The sequence below is a fragment of the Pelodiscus sinensis genome, chromosome 26 (genome assembly GCF_052426305.1).
Source record: "Pelodiscus sinensis isolate ZL-2025 chromosome 26, ASM5242630v1, whole genome shotgun sequence".
Lineage (NCBI taxonomy): Eukaryota > Metazoa > Chordata > Testudines > Trionychidae > Pelodiscus > Pelodiscus sinensis.
The window spans coordinates 11,964,160-11,978,222 of NC_143077.1; the positions used below are offsets into that span (position 1 = coordinate 11,964,160).

Sequence of the window (14,063 nt, forward strand, 5' to 3'; positions counted from 1 at the left end):
AAGACAATCTGGACAAACAGCAAATGCTAAGCCAGAAACCCCCTTTTCCCTGCCTGAAGTCCCCTCTTGAGTTCCCACGTGGCGGAGAGAACAGGAATTCAGAGCTGAAATGGACAGTGGCCAATGCGGGCCCCACTGTCATTACCACTGAAAAAGGAGTCAAACCATCGTTTCAAAACCAGTCGGGAATGGAAAACCAGCCCTGTGAAAACCCACTGCAGTGTGGGCCTCCCTGGAGCAAGAGGTGTGAAGGGAACAAACACACATGGTTGTCCATTTCTGCCACAGAGGAAAGAGGCTGCTTCCCCCCCTCCACACCAGAGAGACACTTCAGGGTCAGAAGAGAGTACGCAAAACAAACAAAAACACCCAACAAGAAATTAATTCAATTTGGATCAATTGGGTGTATTAAGAATGTGCAATATTACAGTTATTAAAGTTAGCACGGCTACTCTAAACACTCCTGGGAGTGAGGAGGTAGATACAGAGTGAGAAACTGAAATGGAGAACTCCGGAGACCTGGGACTTCTAGGTGTTCAGAGGCGACGGGGAGGTGTCCCCTGGAAATGCCAATAAATTAATCCGATTAAAGATGGTGAAGCCATCAGTCAGAGAGGCGTCATCACACCACCATTTTTCCTGCCTCGTAACTCACAAGGCAAACGAGGCATCTGAGCCCAGTTTGGGAACAATAATTCCTAAATCAATGATAAATGTGTCAGGGTGGCGTAAACAGAAAGGGGAGTAGGGTCCCATAAATCAGGCATTCATATTTGCGAGAGTCTGGACAAGCGCCTGCCTTTTACGGCACATGGCTATTCGGGACCTGGATGCCTATCATCCCATCTGTCTGGCTCCCAAATGCCCTGGCTCACAGAACCCAGTGGCCAGTACTTTCTGGACGTGCTAGCCAGAGGCCATGACTCCATCTAGAGCTGTGGTTCTCAAACTTTTTGGGCTCTGGAGCCCTTTACATGCGTAAACATTTATGCGGAGCCCCAGCGGTCCACTGATTGTATGTGTTGTACCTATTGATGTTTCCAGTTTGTCAACCTCACGGAGCCCCTGGAGATGTCTCGCGGAGCCTCTGGGTCTCTGCGGAGCACAGTTTGAGAAACACTCATCTAGAGCATCTCCCGGGGAACTCATACGTGAAGGTCTGAGGAGTTTCTCCATCTGCATCTGGGTTCTGAGCGGCCCCCCAGGATTAAAATGACAGATGCGTGATCGGCTCATGTGTCCATCTCTCCTCATGCAGCACTTCATTGTGCAATATCTTCTCAAGCCCCGGTGCTTCCATGGACTCTAGTCAGTACTGTACAAAACATTTACAGAGCTGCCGTACTGACTCCTATGCTACCCACCCTATCCCCAGCCCGACACATGGTGTCTGGCTGGGGCACCTCCAATAGCTGGTGACACGTGGCTGTGAGGCACACAAAGGCCAATGCCTCAGGCTACGTTTTCACTGCCAGTTTTTGCTGCAGAAAATATGCTAATGAGGGACTCATTTGCATGAGTCACGATCTCATTTGCATATTTTCTGCCAATCCGTTTTTGCGCAAAAACAAGCTGTGTGGACGTTTCCTTTTTGCACAACCCCCCTTTTTGCACAAGATCCTTATGTCTCAAAAAAGGAAACATACCGATCTTGCGCAAAAAGGGTTTGTTTTTTTTGCTGCACTGATGTAGCACTTCTAGTGTAGACCTGCCCCAAGATGCACGACACTGGGGGTATGTCTATACTACATGGCTCGACGGAGCCATGTAAACTAGTTTACCCGACATAGTCAATGAAGCATTTCACAAGGCTTAAGGGAGCACTCGACAAAGGATTCCTTTGTCGACTGATCTGCGTCTAGACCGCTGCATTGTACCGGATCAGCTGATTGTTGGAACAGCGCAGCGGCCATTTTTATTTTATAATCCCCACTTCATTGACTATGTCGGGTAAACTAGTTTACATGGCTCTATCGATGGAGCCATGTAGTCTAGACATACCCTGGGGTCGGAAGGAGGCCCAACTGCTATAGGACTCTGTCCCTCCTCCCCTTGCTGTCTGTTCTTCCCCAATTTCCTCAGACTCTGTTGTGGACCCCACTTCTCAGTCTCGCCTTTAGCTCATGCTCACACCCTCTCCCCTCAGAAGGAGGGCATGGCTATAGAAGGAGCACGCTGCTTCTGTCCAATGCAGAGTGTCCAAATCTTAAAATGCACAGCTTCATGGCAGACCATGTTTCTTCTCTTTTGAGCTCAGGGCAGAGCTAGGAACAGAGTCCAATTTCCGAGTCCTATTCCTAGCTCATGCTGCCTCTTCAGGAACTGTGATAGAAATGTAGCCGTGTTAGTCTGGTGTAGGAAACAGGGACTATGTAGCACTTTAAAGACTAACAAGATGGTATATTAGGTGATGAGCTTTCGTGGGCCAGACCCACTTCCTCAGATCAAATAGTGGAAGAAAATTGGCACAACCATATATACCAAAGGATACAATTAAAGAAAATGAACACATATGAAAAGGACAAATCAAATTTCAGAACAGAAGAGGTATGTGGGGGGAGGTAAATGTCTGTGAGCTAATGATATTAGAGGTGATAATTGGGGAAGCTATCTTTGAAATGGGTAAGATAATTAGCGTCTTTATTCAAACTTAAGTGTAAAGTGTCAAATTTTCGCATGAATGACAGTTCAGAGGATTCTCTTTCAAGTGTATTCTTAAAAGGCCTTTGAGGCAGGATGCAGGTAATCAAGTCGTTGAGACAATGTCCTTTCTGGTTGAAATGGCAAGGAACTGTTTTTTCTTTGTGATCCTGTCTGATATCTGTTTTGTGGGCATTGATCCTTTGGCGAAGTGTCTGAGACGTTTGTCCAATGTACATAGCAGACGGACACTTTCGGCACATGATGGCATAAATTATATTTCTGAGGAAGTGGGTCTGACCCACGAAAGCTCATCACCTAAGAAACCATCTTGTTAGTCTTTAAAGTGCTACATAGTCCTGCTTTTTCTTCAGGAACAGGGCTGCCTTCTTGGTTCCTTGCTGTAGCAAAACTTGGCACAGCCCTAACCCTCTGTACTGGAGCATAGCCCAGGCCCTGGCCCAAGCCCGCAGCAAAGTCGCATAGAATCCTAGGGTTGGAGGAGACCTCAGGAGTCATCGAGTCCAACCCCCTGGGAAAAGCAGGACCAACCCCAATTAAATCATCCCAGCCAAAGCTTTGTCAAGCTGGGACTTAAAAACCTCTAAGGATGGAGATTCCACCCCTTCCCTGGATAACTTATTCTAGTCCTTCACCAGCCTCTGAGGGAAACAGCTTTTCCTAATATCCAGCCTAGACCTCCCCCACTGCCTCGTTGTGCCTCGTTCTGTCATCTGCCACCACTGAGAACAGCCTCTCCCCATCCTCTTTGGAACCCCCCTTCAGGTAGCTGAAAGCTGTTATCAAATCCCTCCCCCCCACACTCTTCTCTGCTGCAGACTAAACAAGCGCGAATCCCTCAGCCTCTCCTCATATGTCACGTGCTCCTGCTCCCTAATCATTTTGGTTGCCCTCTGCAGACTTTCTCTAGCGTGTCCACACATGGTGCTATCCCGCCCTTGGTGAAGTTGCCTGCGTTATCGTTTGGTAGAAAAGCTCACCTGGGAAGAAGAGGTGATAGAGGTAATCAGATATTTTCTCTCTTCAGCACCACCCATGTGCACACCTTCCCCACAAGCTGTGGAGTGAACCTGCTAACAATTCTATTAATAAGAGGCAGAGTGTAAGTAGGTGAACTGGAGGAACGTGTGTGAAAGCAAAACTCACACGCTTGATCGGTCACTATGATCAAAGTGCACAGAGAAAGACCTTGGCTTGCAGCCAGGTGCCACCTCCCATTGGCCCTACTCTAGGCCCGTCCAGGATGGGATAGCTCGACACATACACAGTTAGTCAATATAAAAATAAACAGCAACTGCAAAGAGCTGGTGACCCTGTGCAGTTTTGGCTGGCAGAGCTTCCTTCCGAGAGATTGTCTGTATTTCTCCTCCTTTAAAAAACACTGTGCAATGGCATGAAAACCAGACCTTTCGTTCCTCCAGGGTTCACGTCCCCCGCTGCTTAGCCCACAGCCGAAGTCGCAATCTATTTGTGGCATCACAATTAGCTGCTACAGAGGTGACTGTGACATCACACACAGCATTCTGGCTTCAGACAGGGTGGCAGCAGCGGGAGCAAGTGATTAGTGTGAAGATAGATTCAGGTTGTTTGCAGGCAAATCTCCACAGTGACGAACGCTGAGAGAGAGAGAGAGAGAGAGAGAGAGAGGAAACAGGGGCAGGGGCAGGATCAGGGGCTCTGAGTTTCCCAGGGAGTGTCAGCTGTTTTCTGGGGTCCTACCACATCGGAGGCAAAATATGGATCCTCTGGTCTTTGCAGCAAGGAACAAGGGATCAGACTCTAAAGTTCCGAGTCATTATTATCTGTGCGTGTCACTCAGCGGCAACTTCACAGAGGTCCAACCCATTTACAAGCATCTGCATGCAGACCTCAGCAGGCTCTTATGAATACAAATGCATCATTATAGAGGTCACTGTATAGCCACAGGCTCAATCCCAGTCACCGGGATGTTTGAGTCAGAGGGGCAGGAGGAAGGAGGCTACAGGTCCACAAGAGGTATTGTCCCCTGGGGTATTGTCTCCAGCAGGTTTTCAGGTGGCTTGTGCTCTTTGTGAACCCTCGTCCCATGCACACCCAATGCCTGCCCATTCCCAAGCCTGTTCTTGGAGGCAGAATCCAAAAGGTGTCCTCTGAGAATGAACAGGCATGTCCTCGTCCTCATTGCCTGTTAATATGGCAGGTACAAGCAGCCTCCAACCCAGAATACCCCAACTCCCACATATTTGTAAAGGCCAGGGAAGTCTAAACCATCCTCTTCCAACCCCAGAGCCACAGAAGCAGGCAGGATGGCTTGATGGAAATGTGCTCTCTGACATTGCTCTAGTTCTGTTGTGCGATACATGATCTGAAACGTATGTTTTCAGAGACTTAGCAGCGGAAAAGCCCTGCAGCCCAGGAAAGCACGGAACTGGATGACAGAAGGCACCAGTGTCTGTGTGCCTCCTAAATTTTAGGGAGACCTCTTCATGACCCACCATCTGAAACACAAATGACAGACACATCACAGCGAGCTATGTCAGCCATGCTGTTTCAGGTCCCATAAATTAATGGAAAGCATTGGCCCAAAGCCAGCGAGATGCGGTACCTGGAACATGTTATGAGAGTTTTTGGGAAACCATAAAATCCCAGAAGATTTCAGAATTTAAATTATTTTGTTGCTGCTTATATATATACTAACCAATTAGCCCGTCATAAAACGGGATTTTCAGGTCTCTTCTCCATGTCCTATTCCCTTTCTATCTCGGTCTTCTCTCCTGAGCCTCTGGTCTCTTGCTCCATCTCTCACTCTCTCTCCCTCCTCTCCTCCTACTGCCTCCCCTCCCCACTCAGCTCTCCTCCCTCTCCTGCATCTCCGTCTCTCTTTCTCTTCTCCTCCTCCTGCCTCTCACTCTCTCTTTTCCTCCTCCTCTTGCCTCCCACTCTCTCTTTCTCTTCTCCTCCTCCTCCTGTATGGGGAGCACAGAGCCCAAACAGCTGTTTGCGCCGCTTGCTCCCGCATGGCAGCCAGGCTGAGCGGCTGCCTATGAGCTCCAGCTGCCCCCGTGCACCATTTCCCTTCACCCCACCACTGATCCTGCAGCCTCCCAGTTGTCCTCCATCTCCCCATTCCCCTCATTCTCCCGCCCTCCCCCTGGCCAGGCTCAGCCCCCAGCCCCCACTCACAGGTGCCGACTAGAGGACTGAGCAGGAGACAGCCATGGAGCAGGCAGTTAGAGAGAAGCGGCACTTTCCCCATAAAAGCACCGCTTCTCTCCAGCTGGCTGTGCAGCTGCTTGTGCTCCTCCAGCCCGCGCCTCCCTCCTGGGGCCCGCTCCAGGTTGCGAACTCTCCCAGGCTGGTTGGACCAGACGTCAGCACAGTAAGGACATGACAGAGGCTCCAGGACCAGCCCCCTGGCCGTGTACATCAGTGCCCTGCCCCCCTTGCCACATAGGGAGCGCGGACCCCAAACGGCTGAGTGGTGCAGAAGTCAACTGAGCACCACGGTGGGAGGCAACAGCGCCGCCCAGAGGGAACAGCCAGTGTTTCAGTGTTACGGAGACACAGACATTGGGCTACTATATATATATGAGCATTCCTATGGCTTTTCCTCCACTCCTGCAGGAGAGATGCCCAGTCTATGGGACCTTCTCGGAGGCCCCTCTGAAATACAAAGGTGAAAACAGAATCTGGACCCGTTAGCTGTTTCTGTGTCCGACACTTGTGCAAAGCTAAATACAGGGCCGGCCTTGCCATGAGGTGAACTGAGGCGGTCACCTTAGGTGCCAGACTGTGAGTGGGCACCACTAGGACCCAGAGTGTAGAAAATTGTGTCTGCTGCTGGTGCAGATGTATTCTCTCTGCTCTAGATGCACAGAGAGTGCTGTGCTGGAGGAAGGAGGGCACAAGAGACCTTTCAAAGTTTGGCCCAAGCGAGAGGTTACGGGGGCATCATTTGAGCTCCCCACCTCAGGTGCCAAAATGTTGTGGGCCAGCCCTGGCTAAATATTATTATCCACCGTAAATAACAGGTAATTGCATAGCATGGACTTCATGAATAACACCAGTGCTGGCAATTCTTTCAAAAGGATCAGAATAGTTTCCTTTGAAAACAAGAGAAGATAAAAAGTATCACAATATTGGAGGCTAAGGTCAAGTACTGGCAAGCTGGAAGAAAGAATGGTGTATTGCCAGAGGTACTGTTCTATGAAAAGACATTTTCATTCTCAGAATGGAGTGGTCTATTACAATTCTAAATAGTCTTTAATTCCTCTGATGATGAATTATGTTGTTTAAAGACAAATATTGCACTTTTTGCAAACCACGAAGGGAGGCAAGGATGGACGGACAGAGTCCCCGCTGAGTGCTTCCCTGGCTCTCTGCCATTCCCTGACTGACAGCTGATAATTATCTTTGATTTAATGTTGCTTAATGTTCTTTCTCCTTCCCTCTCCCTCTCCTCCCCCACTCACTCACATAGAACAGGGGAAGGAGTGATTTCCAAGAAAAGGCAAGGAATACGTGGCTTAGTGAGCTGCAAAGATTATGTGGGGTTTTATTTATTTCCTGAAAACTTTGAGCATAGGAGGAGGAACACACAGGCTGAGAAAGGCAGAATTGAAGCTTCACACACACACAGAGAAGAGGCAAGTAGAAGTAGAACAGTAAACTGAAGAAGTAACTGAACAGCCTTGGATGTGGAAAGATTCCAAGCTAATCAGTTGATCTAATTTCTATCCCCTAGCAGCTGAGCCATGCATCAGTATGATACACTGTGGAATTTGGAGGCGCCCAAGGTGGACTTATCTTCCCAAACAAGGATGTGCATACCTGCACACAACACACTGGTTTCTTCAGTACCAGAAAGCAAGAACACTGCAGCAGCAAAGCAAAGCATTCCCTTAAGCCTGCAGAAGGCATGAGGAACAGCCAGCCATATGCAGGGCCACTGGAATTAGCCAGCAGCTTCATAGAATGGAGTTTTTAGAAGCAGGTATTCCAATGTACCCACAAGGATGAGTTAGCACCAGGCAGCGTACGTCTACGCAGCAGCAGCATTTCGGAATAACTGCCGTTATTCCAAAATAACAAAGAGTGTGTCTGCCCGACAAGCTGTTATTCCAAAATAATGTCGAGCTGAAGGACTTCTGACTCTGACTCCTGTCACCTCCATTTCACGAGGAGTAAGGGAAGCTGAAGGAAGAGTGTTCTTCCTTCGACTTCCTGTTGTGTAGACAGCGCCAAAAGCCGAAGGAAGCTCTTTCGACTTAAGCTATGCCATTGATGTAGCTCCAGTTGCGGAGCTCAGTTTGACTTTAGCCCTGCTGTGTAGACGTACCCTGATTGGTGTAGAATAGATGCTCTGATGGCTTATATGTCATGATCTTCATTTTTTCCATCTTGATACAGCACAGTCAAATTGCCTTTCCCTAACCAGATAAAACAAATTGGGGAGACTGGACTAAAATGTGGCGATGAGAAGGTGTGTGAGAGGAGAACAGAAAGGACCCCAAAGGCCTAAAAAAGAGGAAAGGAAACAAGGAGGAGGAGGAGGAGGAAGAAAAGGAATGAAAGTAGCTGGTGAAATGCCTTTTGGATGCAGGCCTGTACTGATTACTCAGCAGGGCCGCTCGGGGGGGGGGGGGGGGAAGGGGGATGGAGGAGGCAAGTGGGGCAATTTTCCCCAGACCCCCCCACAAGAATGTCTGAAGTCTGAGGTCTGAGACAGGGAGTGCCAGGAAGGGGCTCCCAAAATTGCTTTGCCCCAGACCCCCTGAATCCTCTGGGCAGCCCTGTTACTCCGTGCCTTTAGCCACACAAGCACCGAAAAGAAAAACAACAATCATCCAAGCACTTTAGATGTCAAAGCACTTTAGGAACATGAACGGATGGTTCCCAGGGCTTTGGAGGTTCGGGTCTGTGCCTTGTGGCCAGCCCATCCTCCCACACTCTGCCCTGCCTGTCTAGTGCTAATCATGCCTCTCCTCTGCCCCCCCCTCCTCCCATTGCAGGAGGGGAGAAGAGTGACCGTTTTCAGCTTTCAGGCTACGCAGCCCTGATGTATGCATGAGGGGAGGCTAGTTGCTTGGACCGGGGGTGGGGGGAGAGGGGCATCTGCATGAGGAATCCCTTCTCCTCCTCTCCTCTCTGACACCTTTTCTCTGACAGTCCCTCCGTAAGAACACTGCAGTGTCTGAGTGCCAGCCCTGCCCCCCTGGATTGGAGCTACTTGTCACAGCCAAGAGCTCGGGTTCTCTCTCCTTTCTCCGTGGGGGAGCTCCAGCCTCTTTTGCACCTTCTCCAGGGAGGAGCAAACACAGTGGGGGGGGAAAAAAGCTGTTTCCTGTTAGTGGGACTGATGCTAACTCTTGCCCCGTGCAGCGCACCCTCTTCCTTCACTAGCTCGTCTTTCCTCTCCCCCCCCGGCTGTCTGTCATGACACGCATTGTTTAAAGTTCATTTTCGTATGAATTACAAGAAAAAGGAACAGCCTTTCCTTACAATTCGCCAAGCAAGCCAAAACACCCGGTCCCTTCAGTGTGCTACAGTAGTACCCAGCATTGCTTTCCAATAGCTGGACTTCCCCAGGCCTCATGTTACAGGTTGGCTAAAAATCGATTTCGCAAGCTAATATTAGAGCCCCTCTTTTCTCCCTCTCCACCTTGACAAAACTATACCTGCGTATACACTACCGCCGAGTCCTGTTGACAGTTTTGTCGACAGCGGTAAACCTCATTCTATGAGGAATAACGCCTTTTGTCGACAGAGTTCTGTCAACAAAAGGTGCTATTGCATCCACACTGTGTTTTTTCAAAGGAGAGTGTCTAGACTCTAGCGAAAAAGAGGCTTGCTTTGTCGACAGAACTGGCTGTAGTCTAGACGCTCTTTGTCGACAGAAGCTTTGTCGACAGTATCAGTCAAAGAACATGTATTTAAATTCCACCGATTTTTTTTTCTGATACGAAGACAGACCCAGGCACTGAAATCTACATGGAAATCCATTGATTCCCAGGATGTGCTTATTATTTGGGGTGATTCTCCCTCTTGACTAAATCAGAGTATGTGCCAACCGAAAGGCCACATGACATGGTGACCTCTGAACACCTAAGAGTTTTCTGTTTTCATGTTATGGGGTAAAATTTGCCAAAGTAAGTGACTTAGCAGCCCAAATCCCATTTTCAGAAGTGATTTGGGAGCAGAGGAGCTGACAGATTTGCTGGGTCCCTGGGCAATGGGGGGAGAGGGGAGAACCCGACTCTGCACTCCCATAAGGGGCGGGGCCTCAGACAGAAAGGGCAGGTCCAGAGGCAGCCATCAGCATCGCCCGAAATGCCATGCAGGGCTCCGGTGGTGATTTAAAGGGGCCCGGGGCTTTGACAGCTGCCTCCTTTGCCCGCCCCTGCCAGCAGACCTGTTTGGGAGTCTAAGGGCAGGATTTTCAAAAGGACCTGAGCAGGTGAGGTGCCGCGGAACCGTTTATCACAACAGAACTGGAGCAGCGAGGGTGAGACACACCATCGTTACTGAAATACAGTTTCACACTGGGACTTGTCTGATGGCCCGAAGAAACGTCATGCAAATCACTGGAGCTGTGTTCGCACCATGAGAACGGAACAGATTGTGCTAATGTGCCGAGCAGTTGATTACCATGAAGGTATCACGGTGAGTGACGGGCAGCAGCAGAAATCCTGTCGTTGGTAGCTACAGAGGTCATGGGCAGCCCAGGACAGCGGCCTGTGGCCCAGCTCAGCTCTTTACACAGCGCGGCAATTCCCTGTTTTCATTTCCCCACCTCCTCCACGGAAGCACAAATACTGTCGCTGGGAGAAACGAAAGCACGCTCGGGGGGGCTCTGGCATGGTGATTTGTGTGGCTGCAATGCAGGCGCTGCCGTTCTGCTATTACAGCGTCAGAGGCCTTGGTGAGGTGGGGTCCGCTGACATAACTACCTCTGCCCACCCCCACCACAAACCCCAGTGAGCCAGAAACCCAGACTGGATCTCAGAAAACACAAATGTCTGACGCCCTGGAGAAAAACACCTCATCGCCCGTAGACCGGGCCTTTAGGATGAGAAATGAGAGCATCTTCCAGGAACTCCGTGGAAACCAACTCCCACACAGGAACGCCCCTGCAAGAAGCCCAGTTCTCACCAACCCTGCCCCCCTCCAAGCAACCATCCGTCTCCCTGTAGAGCAACCTTCTCAGCAGGCATCCACATCTCCCCTTGCGGTCACACCAAACATTGCTCTTGGTGCAGCATGCTCCAATAACAGTCAGTCGGCCCCATGACGCAAGCCACCACCAGCACGTTCAGTACCTTCCCCCCACGTACACAGGGCATCTGCAAACATCAGGGCTTTTCAGCACACCGATGTTGCTACTTTCTGCTTCTTCGTGCATTCAGAAACTTGAGCTTTTGCCTCCCCTTCCAGAGTTTTCCTGCCTACCCTCCTATGCCAGGCAGCGTAGCAATTCTATGCCAGGAACTGAGAGGAACATGGCACTAGAGGGCTCCAATGCCGATAACCCCAATGCCTCCCAACAATGGGAAACAGGACCCAGTGAGTTGCATTTCTTGGCTACGTACCAGTAAACGCGAAAGGCTCTTTGCCCTTTCCCTGTGTCAGGAAACACACTCATCGGCGGCATCTTTTAAAAACACGGCATGTACTCCACCTAAAGGTGCTCAGAAAGCACCAAACATATTAGCATTCTCCAGCCATGACTTCTGGAGTCGGCATTTGACTATTTTTGCATTTCTTCCAGGTTGTAGTTAGACAACTCCTCACTCTTTGGGGAACACAAGGACTATAAAATGCCAGAGCTTCACTCCGCTGAAACAACATTAGCAAAATATCAAGTCCTTTATGATGTCATGAGGGATTCCTTAATGTGACTATAGCCTCCTAATGACATCATAAAAAACAATTGCAGCACCAGAAAACAGCCAGGGGTCATCAATCAGCCCATTCTCTCTCCTGCTCACCAGGGGCACCAGCCAAACTTGCTCCGATCTGCTTTTTATGACCAGTGCTGTCCGCCGAACAGCACACAGAGAAGAGACTAATAATCATACAAATGTCACGGAGAACGTGTCAATCATCACCTGAAATGTTTAGCACACCTGAGGGAAATTTCTGTCCCTGGGCCTATACCATCTGCAAGTTGAATATGTAAAGGGAGCGGCATTATTCAGTGAGAGGTGACCTAGTGCTTCCCAGGGAACAACGACCCCAGTTAGGAGTTGAGCCTCTTTTTAAATACGGGGAGAAGGGCTTGTCTACACTTAAGATGCAGCTGCTGCACCACTTTCGCACTTCAGCGAGGACACCGCCTATGCCGATGCCCCGAGAGACGGCCGCTCGGTTAACAGAATTCTTCCGTCAACCTGGTGCTGTCACACTGGGAGTTAGGTCAACTCACCAAGGGGTGTGGATTCCCCCTGCATGACATAGTTAAGTCAATTCAATTTTCTAGAGTAGCCCAGGACTGAGAACAAATTCTCTGGTTGCTCCCTCACTCCCTTGACTCACAGCAATGGCTTTTCTGCACTCTCCATATTGCAAGGACGAGGCTGAACGAAAGGTTTCTGTTCTCGAATTGAAATGGGCAATGGTCCCACTGAGACCTCTGTGGCTGCCAAATCCTCTGCCAAGAATGGCAACTGCCTCCTGCCTAGGGTTGCGATAGTGTACACGTGTAAAAGGTAAATCTTCATGGTTACATGCAGCCCTTCCTCCATCATGCTGCTGCCTCTGTATCAGAGGCAGCTGTGTGTGGGGGGGCGGGGGAGTGAGGGGCAGGAAGGAGCTGGTGCTCACAGGGAGCTGGCTTAAAAGCTGGCTCCCTACAAGCACTGGCTCCCACCTGCCCCACCATGCTGCTGCCTAGGTATCAGTCAGCTCCCCACATGCACCAGCTCCTGGAGAGCCATCTTCCCCTGCCCCACGTGCAAACTTTTCTTCCATGAGCAGTTACGTAATGAGCCTTAGATCTTGCTCAGGCTGGCAAGATCCTTTCCCTGAATACATGCATTTTAACATCCCTACCGCTGCCCAGGTCAAAATGGGATGTGTCAAAATCAGAGCCTCCCTGTGTTTTCTTAGGAAAGCTTCCAACATTTTTCCGAGTGGTTCAAAGTCTTCAGGACTATCCCCGAGAAAAACCCAGACTTGGCACCGATGCTGAATTCTCTAGTGTTTTTATAACCACGATACTGAGATTTTTAAAATAAGGGCCTGGCCATTGCCAGCCTGAGCAAGATCTAAGGCTCATTACGTAACTACTCATGGAAGAAAAATTCAGCGCTCAGCTTGGTCACTTTGTCTTGTGAGAGACAAGCCTCCCACAGTTCACAGCCATGCTCTCAGCCACACCTGACCGGACACCCCAGGTCCCCACCACTGCATGGGGCTACCCAATCTTGCTCCCTCCTGAAGGAGGAAATTGCACTGCTCTGAAACAGCTGGCTTCCAATATCTGCTCACTAGTTACATTCAATTCTCAATGTATTTTGCTCATAAGGAGGGGAGGCTTTCAGCACCATCATTTTCCCATCTGCGCTCCCAGAAGGGTTGGGTACGAATGTCGGAAGAGCCTCTCATGCCCTTAAGATCTTATAATCCACCTAAAAACCAACTACAGCCCCTAGCTTTCCTGAATGTTAGCAGGGATTAGCCATTGCTCCGACTGGGGCAGGCAAAGTACTGCAGGCTTTTCTATTGCCCATGAATTAGGAGATTAAAATGTATTACCAGGCAATACAGGAAAGCTTTCTCACTTTCCTTCTCAGTGGTTTGCCTCTGCCCAGGATTCACTTGTTGCAATTGTAACACTGACAAACCCAGGTCCTCGGCAAGAAGAACTGAATACTAAGGCCACAAGCAGAGCCTTGGGTGGATACAAGTCCTGGTCTATACTATGGAGTTATTTCTATATAATCCCCCTTATTTCAAAATAATAATCAGAGCATCCACACTACCAAACCTGTTATTTTGAAATAACAGGCTGGTTATTACAAAATCTGTATTCCTGCTTTCCTCAGGGAACAACGCTTGTTTCAAAATAGCGCTAGTGTGGACACTCTGCCGCAGCTATTTAGAAATAACAACTCCCCAGAGTAATTCCAAGTAATTACTCCCCAGTGCTTCCTGGGGCTCTATGTCAAGGTAGCACATCCACAGTAACGGAGCCTGCCACAGACTAATTTCGAGACTCCCCTGTAGCGGGGACACACTATTTCAATTTTGTTATTTCGGGAGTTATTATTTCAAATGTAGTTATTTCGAAATGACTTCCTAGTGCAGACATGCCCCATTGAGCTGAGAGACAAGCTCCAGCTCCCATTTAAATTGGAGCTGCAGTAAATGCGATTCCTTTTCCTGAAGTGGAGCAGGTTTGGCTGGGGCTGATGAAGGAAGAA

The 14,063-nt window shown here is 49.4% G+C and overlaps 1 long non-coding RNA gene across 2 annotated transcripts; it reads right to left on the reverse strand.

Annotated features, from left to right (window-relative positions):
• Positions 1-98: 98 nt before the first annotated feature.
• LOC112547617 (uncharacterized) lies at positions 99-11,465 on the reverse strand. Of its 2 annotated transcripts, XR_012897639.2 has the most exons (5): positions 11,229-11,465; positions 4,068-5,138; positions 3,642-3,743; positions 1,029-1,315; positions 99-698 (listed from the first exon to the last, which is right to left on the reverse strand). It is a non-coding gene; the product is annotated as an uncharacterized LOC112547617 (long non-coding RNA). The 2 variants fall into 2 exon arrangements; XR_012897637.2 differs by having other exon boundaries at positions 106-698; positions 3,642-5,138.
• Between the last annotated feature and the right edge of the window lie 2,598 nt (positions 11,466-14,063).